This window comes from Anomaloglossus baeobatrachus, chromosome 9 (assembly GCF_048569485.1).
Source record: "Anomaloglossus baeobatrachus isolate aAnoBae1 chromosome 9, aAnoBae1.hap1, whole genome shotgun sequence".
NCBI classification, from domain to species: Eukaryota; Metazoa; Chordata; class Amphibia; order Anura; family Aromobatidae; genus Anomaloglossus; species Anomaloglossus baeobatrachus.
The window spans coordinates 174,771,999-174,782,730 of record NC_134361.1 but is presented as its reverse complement, the minus strand read 5'-3'; the positions used below and the strand labels follow the sequence as shown (position 1 = coordinate 174,782,730).

At 47.5% G+C, this 10,732-nt stretch overlaps 1 long non-coding RNA gene across 1 annotated transcript; it reads left to right on the top strand.

Annotated features, from left to right (window-relative positions):
• The first annotated feature begins 363 nt into the window (after positions 1–363).
• On the top strand, positions 364–3,502 carry LOC142250621 (uncharacterized). Its single transcript, XR_012725237.1, has 4 exons — positions 364–904; positions 992–1,059; positions 1,144–1,199; positions 3,386–3,502. It is a non-coding gene; the product is annotated as an uncharacterized LOC142250621 (long non-coding RNA).
• The last annotated feature ends 7,230 nt before the right edge of the window (positions 3,503–10,732 follow it).

Here is a 10,732-nt window from a genome sequence, read left to right as displayed (position 1 = left end):
CATAGGTTGAGGTCTCAAGAAAGACATCAGAGAAGACCTACCACTGGACGTCAGAGAGACAGCAATGCTGTCACTGAGAGGAGAGGGAGACCTGCCAGAGATCCTCTACACCGTAGGGGACAAGAAGAGGACAGGGAAAGAAGCCGCTCACCTCTAAGACCAGCCTCTGCCGGGCCCTCCAGCACAACAGCGGAGGGCAGCAGTGGCAGGAGTAGAGAAAGACGCTGCTCTCCTCCTAGACCAGCCCCTGCCGGGCCCTCCAGCTCAACAGTGGAGGGCAGCAGGGGCAGGAGCAGAGAAAGAAGCCGCTCTCCTCCTAGACCAGCCCTTGCCGAGCCCTCCAGCTCAACAGTGGAGGGCAGCAGGGGCAGGAGCAGAGAAAGAAGCCGCTCTCCTCCTAGACCAGCCCCTGCCGGGCCCTCCAGCTCAACAGCAGAGGGCAGCAGGGGAAGGAGTAGAGAAAGAAGCCGCTCTCCTCCTAGACCAGCCCCTGCCGGGCCGTCACCATCCATCCACGCACCTATTCAACCGCAGGCAGAGCCTGTGATCCCACCACCAGTGCCACAGGTGGAGCCACCTGTACAAAATGTACCTGTGCCGAGGAGAAGGCGTGGTAGGGTTAGCTGGAGAGCTCGCCAAATTGCGAGACTCCCAACAAGGAATGTAACCCCACAGGAGCAGGGCGAGAGATGTCCCATATGTATGGAGGACTATCAGATCGGAGAGCAGCTCACAGTCATCCCGTGCAACCACTTCTTCCATCCGGGTTGCATTTCTGACTGGTTGCGCTCCAGCCCTCACTGCCCCCTGTGCCGTAACCACTGCTTCAGACGCGCACCACAATAACATCTTAAGATGTTCATGGTGCGGGCAGTGGAGGAGACCATCTTGAATTCCAGCCCAGGTAAGGACCCTGCATTCATTACAACTAATTTGAAGGCTGTAAAAAATAAATAAATCACCTTTAACTTCTTGCTGTTCTGTTCTCTAGTTACCATCAGCTTTGGTCAATATCTAACATGAAGGGCTAAACACAGGACGTCCCCCAAACACCGGACGGTAAGTCACCACTCACTGCCTCTGTCCAGTGATATGTATATTACATGTAACAGAGAAATAATCGCTGCTTTCTCCTCTTTCTAGAAGGAAAGTCAAAAAAGTTTGGAAAACAAAGAATAATTAGATCAGAACAACTTCATGTAAGTAAATATTAGGATTCAATTTCTTTTAGTCTCCAGCTCATTTTACTAGAAATTTATTCATATGATACAATCAGGGGCGGAACGATCATGGTCGGGACCCCTGCGGGGCCTGGGGGAGTACAGGGTGCTATATAACACCAGAATAGGGACAAAGATACAAGCATGGGGTAGGAAAGTTGGTTACTGAGTGAAAGAAGTGCTTTTCTGCATCACCCAACCTTCCCATGCTTTGCTATACATCTTTCTTTCATCACCCAGCTTTCCCATGCTCTACTCTATACATATTTCTCTCAGCACCCAGCTTTTCCATGCTCTGCTATACATCTTTCAGCATCCAGCTTTCCCATGCTTTGCTATACATTTTTATTTCATCACCCAGCTTTCCCATGCTCTGCTATACATTTTTCTTTCATCACCCAGCTTTCCCATGCTCTGCTATACATCTTTCTCACAGCACCCAACTTTCTCATGTTCTGATATCATGGGAAAGCTGGGTTCTGAAAGATATATAGCAGATGATAGGAAAGCTGGGTGGTGAGGGAAAAGATGTATAGCAAAGCATGGGAAAGCTGGATGCTGAGAGAAATACATATAGCAGAGCATAGGAAAGCTGGGTGCTGAGGAAAAGATATGATTTTCAGCAACTAGATTCACCATTGGTGATTCTACAAGGACAATTGCTCACAATTTATCAGTTGACAGCACCAGTGAGGAATAATTTCTAAAACGTAACTTTTAATCTTAGTTATTAAAATGAAAGAATATTAAAATGCATAAGGGTTTGGATCACCCTGTGGGTAGCCAAGGCCCGTATTTTTACATTAAATCGGGATACCATTGGACAACTGCCATACAGGGACAAAAAGGTGTGTTAAGATAATAAGGCTTCGCACTGCACAGCAAAGAAGGGAAAAACGGACAGTGGTCCTACTATTACCGTGTATTATGTGTACATACAGTTTTAAATCCCCTAGTTACTGGCAACAACCACAGTAGCCCTATAACCTTATTCAGTGATTAAACACACAGATAAATAAGCAAACAATGGAAGGATCTCACCCATTTCGATGATCTTCCTAATTTTTGCACAGCATATTGATACTGGAGGGGTCACAGCGGGGCTTGAAGTCCGGGCTTGGTGTAACTTGCCCTATGCCCCCTTGACTCCCGTCCTTACAAGGACGGTCCACATCTGAACCTAAGTCCTTATGTACACCCGCCCCACATGCCTCCCGACGCGTTTCGTCACAAGATGGTGACTCCTCAGGGGACCAGGGCATGAAAGAGAAATATGGAGGGCCAAAAAGTAGTGTGGCACCTGCAAGGTCCATACACCAAATTGCAGCATTTGGTGTATGGACCTTGCAGGTGCCACACTACTTTTTGGCCCTCCATATTTCTCTTTCATGCCCTGGTCCCCTGAGGAGTCACCATCTTGTGACGAAACGCGTCGGGAGGCATGTGGGGCGGGTGTACATAAGGACTTAGGTTCAGATGTGGACCGTCCTTGTAAGGACGGGAGTCAAGGGGGCATAGGGCAAGTTACACCAAGCCCGGACTTCAAGCCCCGCTGTGACCCCTCCAGTATCAATATGCTGTGCAAAAATTAGGAAGATCATCGAAATGGGTGAGATCCTTCCATTGTTTGCTTATTTATCTGTGTGTTTAATCACTGAATAAGGTTATAGGGCTACTGTGGTTGTTGCCAGTAACTAGGGGATTTAAAACTGTATGTACACATAATACACGGTAATAGTAGGACCACTGTCCGTTTTTCCCTTCTTTGCTGTGCAGTGCGAAGCCTTATTATCTTAACACACCTTTTTGTCCCTGTATGGCAGTTGTCCAATGGTATCCCGATTTAATGTAAAAATACGGGCCTTGGCTACCCACAGGGTGATCCAAACCCTTATGCATTTTAATATTCTTTCATTTTAATAACTAAGATTAAAAGTTACGTTTTAGAAATTATTCCTCACTGGTGCTGTCAACTGAGGAAAAGATATAAAGCAGAGCATTAGGAAAGCTGTGTGCTGAGGGAAAGAGGTATAGCAAAGCATGGAAAAGTAGTAAAGCAGAGCATGGGAAAGCTGGAGGGGAGGTCAGGTCCAAATCTTACAGCGGGGCCTATCGAACTCTAGTTGCGCCACTGGATATAATGATTTGTCATTTTCTCTTTATAGAAATCTGCATTATTTTGAAGGCTGGAAATAAATCCTCTTTATCTTCCTGTTGTTCTGGTCTCTTTGGTCACTTCTCACCAAGCATGAAGGACCATGAACGTGGACATCCCAAAACAGCGGATGGTGAGTTCCCCTCATTTCCTCTTCTCTCCGCCCCATGATCTGTATATGACATGTAATATAATACTTATTGTTGTTTTTTTTCTTTTTTACAGACAGAAGGTCCAAGTCTATAAACCATTGAGGAATTGGATCAGAGCGACCTGCGCTTCATGTAAGTACATATTAGAATTTGCTTCTTCTCTTCCAGTCTTCAGCTCCTTTGTATTTTCTTTAGGAATCTGTTGATGGGATGTAATATCTTGTCGTCTTCTCTTTCCAGAAATCTACACAAGTTCCAGGTCATTTCCATCAAGATCCACAGATTCTCATCGGCTCCATGAAGACAGATCCATCATATGCAGAGATCCTGAGATCAGCTGCAGCTCCAGACGATGTTCTCACATATTCCACATACGGGCGGCACGGTGGCTCAGTGGTTAGCACTGCAGTCTTGTGGTGGCTCAGTGTTTAGCACTGCAGTCTTGCAGCGCTGAGGTCCTGGGTTCAAAGCCCACCAAGGACGCCATCTGCAAGGAGTTTGTATGTTCTCCCTGTGTTTGCGTGGGTTTCCTCCGGGTTCTCCGGTTTCCTCCCACATTCAAAAGACATTCTGATAGGGAATTTAGACAAAATATTCAGAAAAATAAATCATATTGACCGTCTCTATGTCTGGTTGTGACTTTACTGTATAGAATTATGTTATATAATGATAAGTGACTGGAGGGAGTATTCGGGAGTAGGGATGAGCGGACTCCAGGATGTTCGTGTTCACTGGGTTCTGCCAAACTGTAGTTAAAAGTTCAGCTTGGCACCTGAACTTGACCCTGGATCTAAAGCCCCATAGAAGTCAATAGGTGCAGACAGTGCTTTTTTTGTAAAAAAATATTTGCTGGTACGCATCTCTCTGAGGAGCGAGGGGTGGGTGCTTTCAGGCGCCGGCGGCTTAGATTGAGGAGGATTCACTCACTGGCTTCAGACGGGCAGTGCGCGTCTGAAACTGATAAGAGAACACAGAAGAGAAGTTTGCCGCAATGGTAAGTATAAACGTGCGCAGGATAGAATGAGGGGCGTGATACTACGGAAAGTATGCTGACGCCCATAGGGCAAGGCGCCGCCCATGGGGCCAGCGGCTCTGTAATCTACATAGGAAATATGAAAGTAATAAATTGTTTTTTATTACTTTCATATTACACAATTTTAGAGCACAAGTATGGGTAGGGAGCAGCTATTAGGGCAAATATGCATCTGCTAATATGTCAGATCACATACTGACACTAGAGGTACAGGATAATGACACTGGGGGTACAGGATACTGACACTGTCACTGGGGTTACAGGATACTGACGCTTGATACTCGGTACAGGATAAGCCACATGGGGTACAGGATAATTACTCTGGACACTTTTCCTCAGCTCCCAGCTTTTCTATGTTCTGGGTGATGAGGAAAACAGCCTCTTTCTCTCAGCTCAGCACCCAGCTTACCGGCACGTACCACCACAAAAAAAGCACTGGGTGCAGAACCTATATAGGCTGGTGAGGGACCCCAGGGACCAGCGGTAGGCCCCGGGGTCCCTCAACCTAGATACAGGATTTCCTTTCGCTTGGTACTCCCCCCGTATCTAGTGTGAGAATGTGACTGCAAACTTCTGAATTATCACAGCGCACTCACTGCACACTGTCAGGATCCTCTGGTGCATATGATATGTATATATATATATATATATATATATATATATAGCAACCAATCACAGCTCCTATTAATGACCTGTAACTCCCAGCTCCATTGACTTTATTGGAAGCAGGTTTTTTATAGAATAACTGTACAGCGCGGGGTTAAATTTTCTTCTCAAAACATAGAAACATAGTCTATGACGTTCCCTGAGTCACATGAGGTGTCTGTGCAAAATTTTGTGATTGTAAATGCGTTGGCGCAGATTTCTTTAATGGGACATAAACACATAAACACACACATACATACAGTCAGCTTTATATTATATATATGTATATATATATATATATATATACAGTATATATATATACAGTATATATATATATATATATATATATATATATTTATATATATATATATATGTGTGTGTGTGTACCGCCGCCGTTTCAGCGGCTGAGCCGCTCAGATCCGGAACCGCGGTGGCTCGAGGGGTCTCAAGGCCCGGGGGTTCGTGCGGAAACTCGAATTAGAAAAAAGGGGGGTATGCTGTACCGCTGCTGTTGGGGAGCCCGGTGGCGGTGGTATGGCAGCAAGATATTTAATCCCTCCGTGTGTAGGGGGTTGCGCCCCAGGGCCCGGTGGTGTTGGTGATGGGGTGCCGTTGGGAAAAGGAAGGGGTTTTCTGCGTACTCACTCAGTCCAAGAATACTGACACCGACAGCTTGTAAACCAGAAGTCTGAGCACCACTGTAGCAGGGAGGGAGCACGCGTGGATCCGTGCTCTTGGTGTTGCTTGTTAGCCTGTGGCCTTTTCCGTGGCACCTTCTCACTGTTGGACCCTATAGTAAGGAACTAATCGGGTCCCGCTCACCCGTATGGCTAACGGAGTGAGCTTGCATTCAGGGTTCATGCTTGGGATTTTCTGGACTGTATTGTGGGAAAGTCCTATCCCCTCGTTGCGCTAGTACCCCGATTTTGGAGTTGGTGAGGGATGAATCTTGAAGACTTCACTCCCGTCGGGTAAATTACCAGGATGCTTGAAGCTACTTCCCGGTCTAGGGTCCACGTACCCCATCGTGCCCTGGCCCCTGCCCGGAGATGGCTCAAGGCCGCCGGCTGCCCTCCTCGGCAGTCTGTGCCCCTTGACACAATCCCCTGTGACCGGGGTTCCAGCTTCTACTAGGCCCAGACCAACGTCTGCCACCTAGTAACTGAGGAGCCCAGCTCCTAACCTGTGACCTCTCACTTCGAGAGTCACCACTCAACTTGTGACCTCTCCTCTTGAAAGTCACTGCTCAACTCCTTTTCACTTTTTCACTTTCCCCTACCAACCCCCCCAGTGGGCGGCCCTATTCCCTTCAGACCCCCAATGGTGTGTCTGGTGGGTATGGTGCAAAGTGGTCCTAGGATTTTGACTGGCTAAGCTCTTAGGACCACCACAGAACCAGGATCCGTAACCAAGGAGGATTGGATATCATGCAGTAGGGCAGATTGCACAATACCCTGTGAAGACTTGATAGGCCAGGGCGTCATATATCTATATATATATATATATATATATATATATATATATATATATATATATATATATATATAAATATATATATATATATATATATATATAGTACAGACCAAAGGTTTGGACACACCTTCTCATTCAAAGAGTTTTCTTTATTTTCATGACTCTGAAAATTGGAGATTCACATTGAAGGCATCAAAACTATGAATTAACACATGTGGAATGGAATACTTAACAAAAAAAGTGTGAAACAACTGAAAATATGTCATATATTCTAGGTTCTTCAAAGTAGCCACCTTTTGCTTTGATTACTGCTTTGGACACTCTTGGTATTCTCTTGATGAGCTTCAAGAGGTAGTCACCGGAAATGGTTTTCACTTCACAGGTGTGCCCTGACAGGTTTAATAAGTGGGATTTCTTGCTTTATATATGGGGTTGGGACCATCAGTTGTGTTGTGCAGAAGTCTGGTGGATACACAGCTGATCGTCCTACTGAATAGACTGTTAGAATTTTTATTATGGCAAGAAAAAAGAAGCTAAGTAAAGAAAAATGAGTGGCCATCATTACTTTAAGAAATGAAGGTCAGTCAGTCCGAAAAATTGGGAAAACTTTGAAAGTGTCCCCAAGTGCAGTGGTAAAAAACATCAAACGCTACAAAGAAACTGGCTCACATGAGGACCGCCCCAGGAAAGGAAGACCAAGAGTCACCTCTGCTGCGGAGGATAAGTTTATCCGAGTCACCAGCCTCAGAAATCGCAGGTTAACAGCAGTTCAGATTAGAGACCAGGTCAATGCCACACAGAGTTCTAGCAGTAGACACATCTCTAGAACAACTGTTAAGAGGAGACTTTGTGCAGCAAACCTTCATGGTAAAATAGCTGCTAGGAAACCACTGCTAAGGACAGGCAACAAGCAGAAGAGACTTGTTTGGGCTAAAGAACACAAGGAATGGACATTAGACCAGTGGAAATCTGTGCTTTGGTCTGATGAGTCCAAATTTGAGATCTTTGGATCCAACCACCGTATCTTTGTGCAATGCAGAAAAGGTGAACGGATGGACTCTACATGCCTGGTTCCCACTGTGAAGCATGGAGGAGAAGGTGTGATGGTGTGGGGGTGCTTTGCTGGTGACACTGTTGGGGATTTATTCAGAATAGAAGGCATGCTGAACCAGCTTGGCTACCACAGCATCTTGCAGCGGCATGATATTCCATCCGATTTGCGTTTAGTTGGACCATCATTTATTTTTCAACAGGACAATGACCCCAAACACACCTCCAGGCTGTGTAAGGGCTATTTGACTAAGAAGGAGAGTGATGGGGTGCTACGCCAGATGACCTGGCCTCCACAGTCACCAGACCTGAACCCAATCAAGATGGTTTGGTGTGAGCTGGACCACAGAGTGAAGGCAAAAGGGCCAACAAGTGCTAAGCATCTCTGGGAACTCCTTCAAGACTGTTGGAAGACCATTTCCGGTGACTACCTCTTGAAGCTCATCAAGAGAATGCCAAGAGTGTGCAAAGCGGTAATCAAAGCAAAAGGTGGCTACTTTGAAGAACCTAGAATATATGACATATTTCAGTTGTTTCACACTTTTTTGCTAAGTATTTCATTCCTCATGTGTGAATTCATAGTTTTGATGCCTTCAATGTGAATCTCCAATTTTCAGAGTCATGAAAATAAAGAAAACTCTTTGAATGAGAAGGTGTGTCCAAATCTTTGGTCTGTACTGTGTGTGTATATGTAGCGCCCTGGAAAACCAGGTAATTGTACATATAGGCCCCCGCACAACACCTATCCCACGAAGGGTTAAATCAGCCGACCTGAAACCCTAGTCACCCCCCTAAGGGAAGGACGGACACACCAGTGGGCGGGACTAGGCGGATAGGGAACGCCCACCTAGGGGTCTGGAGAGCCCAGGGCGGGAAAACAGTCAGATAAGATCAGGTTGAGTTCAAGTTTGGAGGTGAAGTCTGGCAGGTGCCAGGGTCGGAGCCCCGACACCTTGGCTAGGTGGCAGACGGTAGCCAGAGTCTGCAGGAGATGGGAAGACGGCTGCGGAGATCCGAGGTGAACCAGGACAGGGTTGTAGCCCGCCGGTATCTACACCAGAGAACCGACCCGGAAACCGTGTGCACGGAGGGGGTATTTGGACCCTGAAGCCAGGACCGGCACCAACGGCCTAGCTAATTAACCAATTGAGGGCCGGATTTTAGGTCCTGTCCCAACCTAAGTCCCGAAAAGTAGACAACCATCAACAGAGAGGGATAGGGCATTCGCCAGGGCCCGGTAGATGCCACGGGTCAGCGTCTGACGGGCACGGCTCCCGACCAAAGGACCGGGAGCGGGCTCCTGCATTACACACCGGGAAGTCCACCACAGAAAAGCACAAAGTGCAGAGGAAAGAGGCATTGACCACCGGCCCGGGTGTGGGACCAGATACACCCTGCGGCAACCGGCCACCATCACCTTGGTTTACCAAAGGACTTGTGTGATTTATTCAACTGTGAGTAACATCCCCGGTCTGACCGGGTGCGCCGGCCCCTGCCGTTATCATCCACTGCACAGAGACATTGGGGCCCCGGGGCATCCATCCCTGCCCACGGAGGGGTTAACATCCAGCTGCCAGCCCATCGCCCCCGGGAGAGCCACAGCAGCAGCAGTGGTGCTACATCTCACCACACACCATGGGTGGCGTCACAGACAGTTTCTAACAAATCCCGTACAATAAAGGCTGCTTTACACCTTACAATTTCTCATGCGATCGCATTTGCGATCGCACCCGCCCCTATTGTTTGTGTGGCACGGGCAATTTGTTGCCCATGTCGCACAATGCTGTAACCCCACCGTCACACGTACTCAACGACCTCGCTGTGGGCGGCGAACATCCTCTTCCTGAAGGGGGAGGGACGTTCGGCGTCACAGCGACGTCACACAGCGGCCGGCCAATAGAAGCGGAGGGGCGGAGATGAGCGGAACATAAACATCCCGCCCACCTCCTTCCTTCAGCATTGCCAGCGGGACGCAGGTAAGCTGTGTTCATCGTTCCCGTGGTGTCACACGGAGCGATGTGTGCTGCACCGGGTACGATGAACAACAGGACGTTTGATTTTTAAAAATGAGCGACGTGTCAGTGATGAACGAGAAGGTGAGTATTTCTGCTCGTTTATATCTGTCACATGCTACGATATCACTATCGATGCCGGATGTGCGTCACTTACGACGTGACCCCGCCGACATCTCGTTAGATATATCGTAGTGTGTAAAGCCCGCTTAACGTCCCCCATTTATTTGGAGTGTCCGTGCGACCCCCGGGTCCGGAGATCCCATCGAGCCATCCCATAGATCCGGATCCGAGCAGCACCGGCTGCTGGCGTGGTGGCGGTACAAATACAAATGTAACCCCACACCAATGTCTGAGAACTCGCCGGCCTTCAAATCACCCCTGCCTTTGAACCCTTCAAATCAGTCTGAAGCATTAAGGGATTAGACATGGAGTAGTTTTCTGCCACTTTGCCAAGATGTGGAGAAGGTGCTCCGATCCAATTCTCTTTAATATCCTGTGATGAGACAGCTTAGTTTCTGTTCACTGTCTCCAGACTGGTGAGTGTGAAGGGGTTCTCGTTAGAGAAAATAAGTTTGCATGAAGTATATAAGGATTGGACCACAGAAGACTGGGGTAAAGTTATTTTCTCTGATGAAGCCCCCTTCAGACTGTATGAGACATCTGGAAGGTTGATTGAGAAGAAAAGGTGAGCGCTACCGTGAGTACTACAGTATATCATTCCAGCGGTAAGGCGTCCGGAGACCATTCATGTAAGGGGCCTTTTCATCCATGGAGGAGATTCACTCACTTTGCCTAAGAACACTGCTCTGAATAAAGAATGGGACCTAAACCTCCTCCAAGACCAACTTCTCCTAATGATCCAGAGTCATGATGACTTTGGGATAGCGGGAAACCAGGGCTCCTAAGCTGTTCCTCAATCTAGTGTACCCTATGCTACACCTTATTCCCAGGTATACTCCTAATGGTGGAGAGGCCTGAGTCTCCTTCCT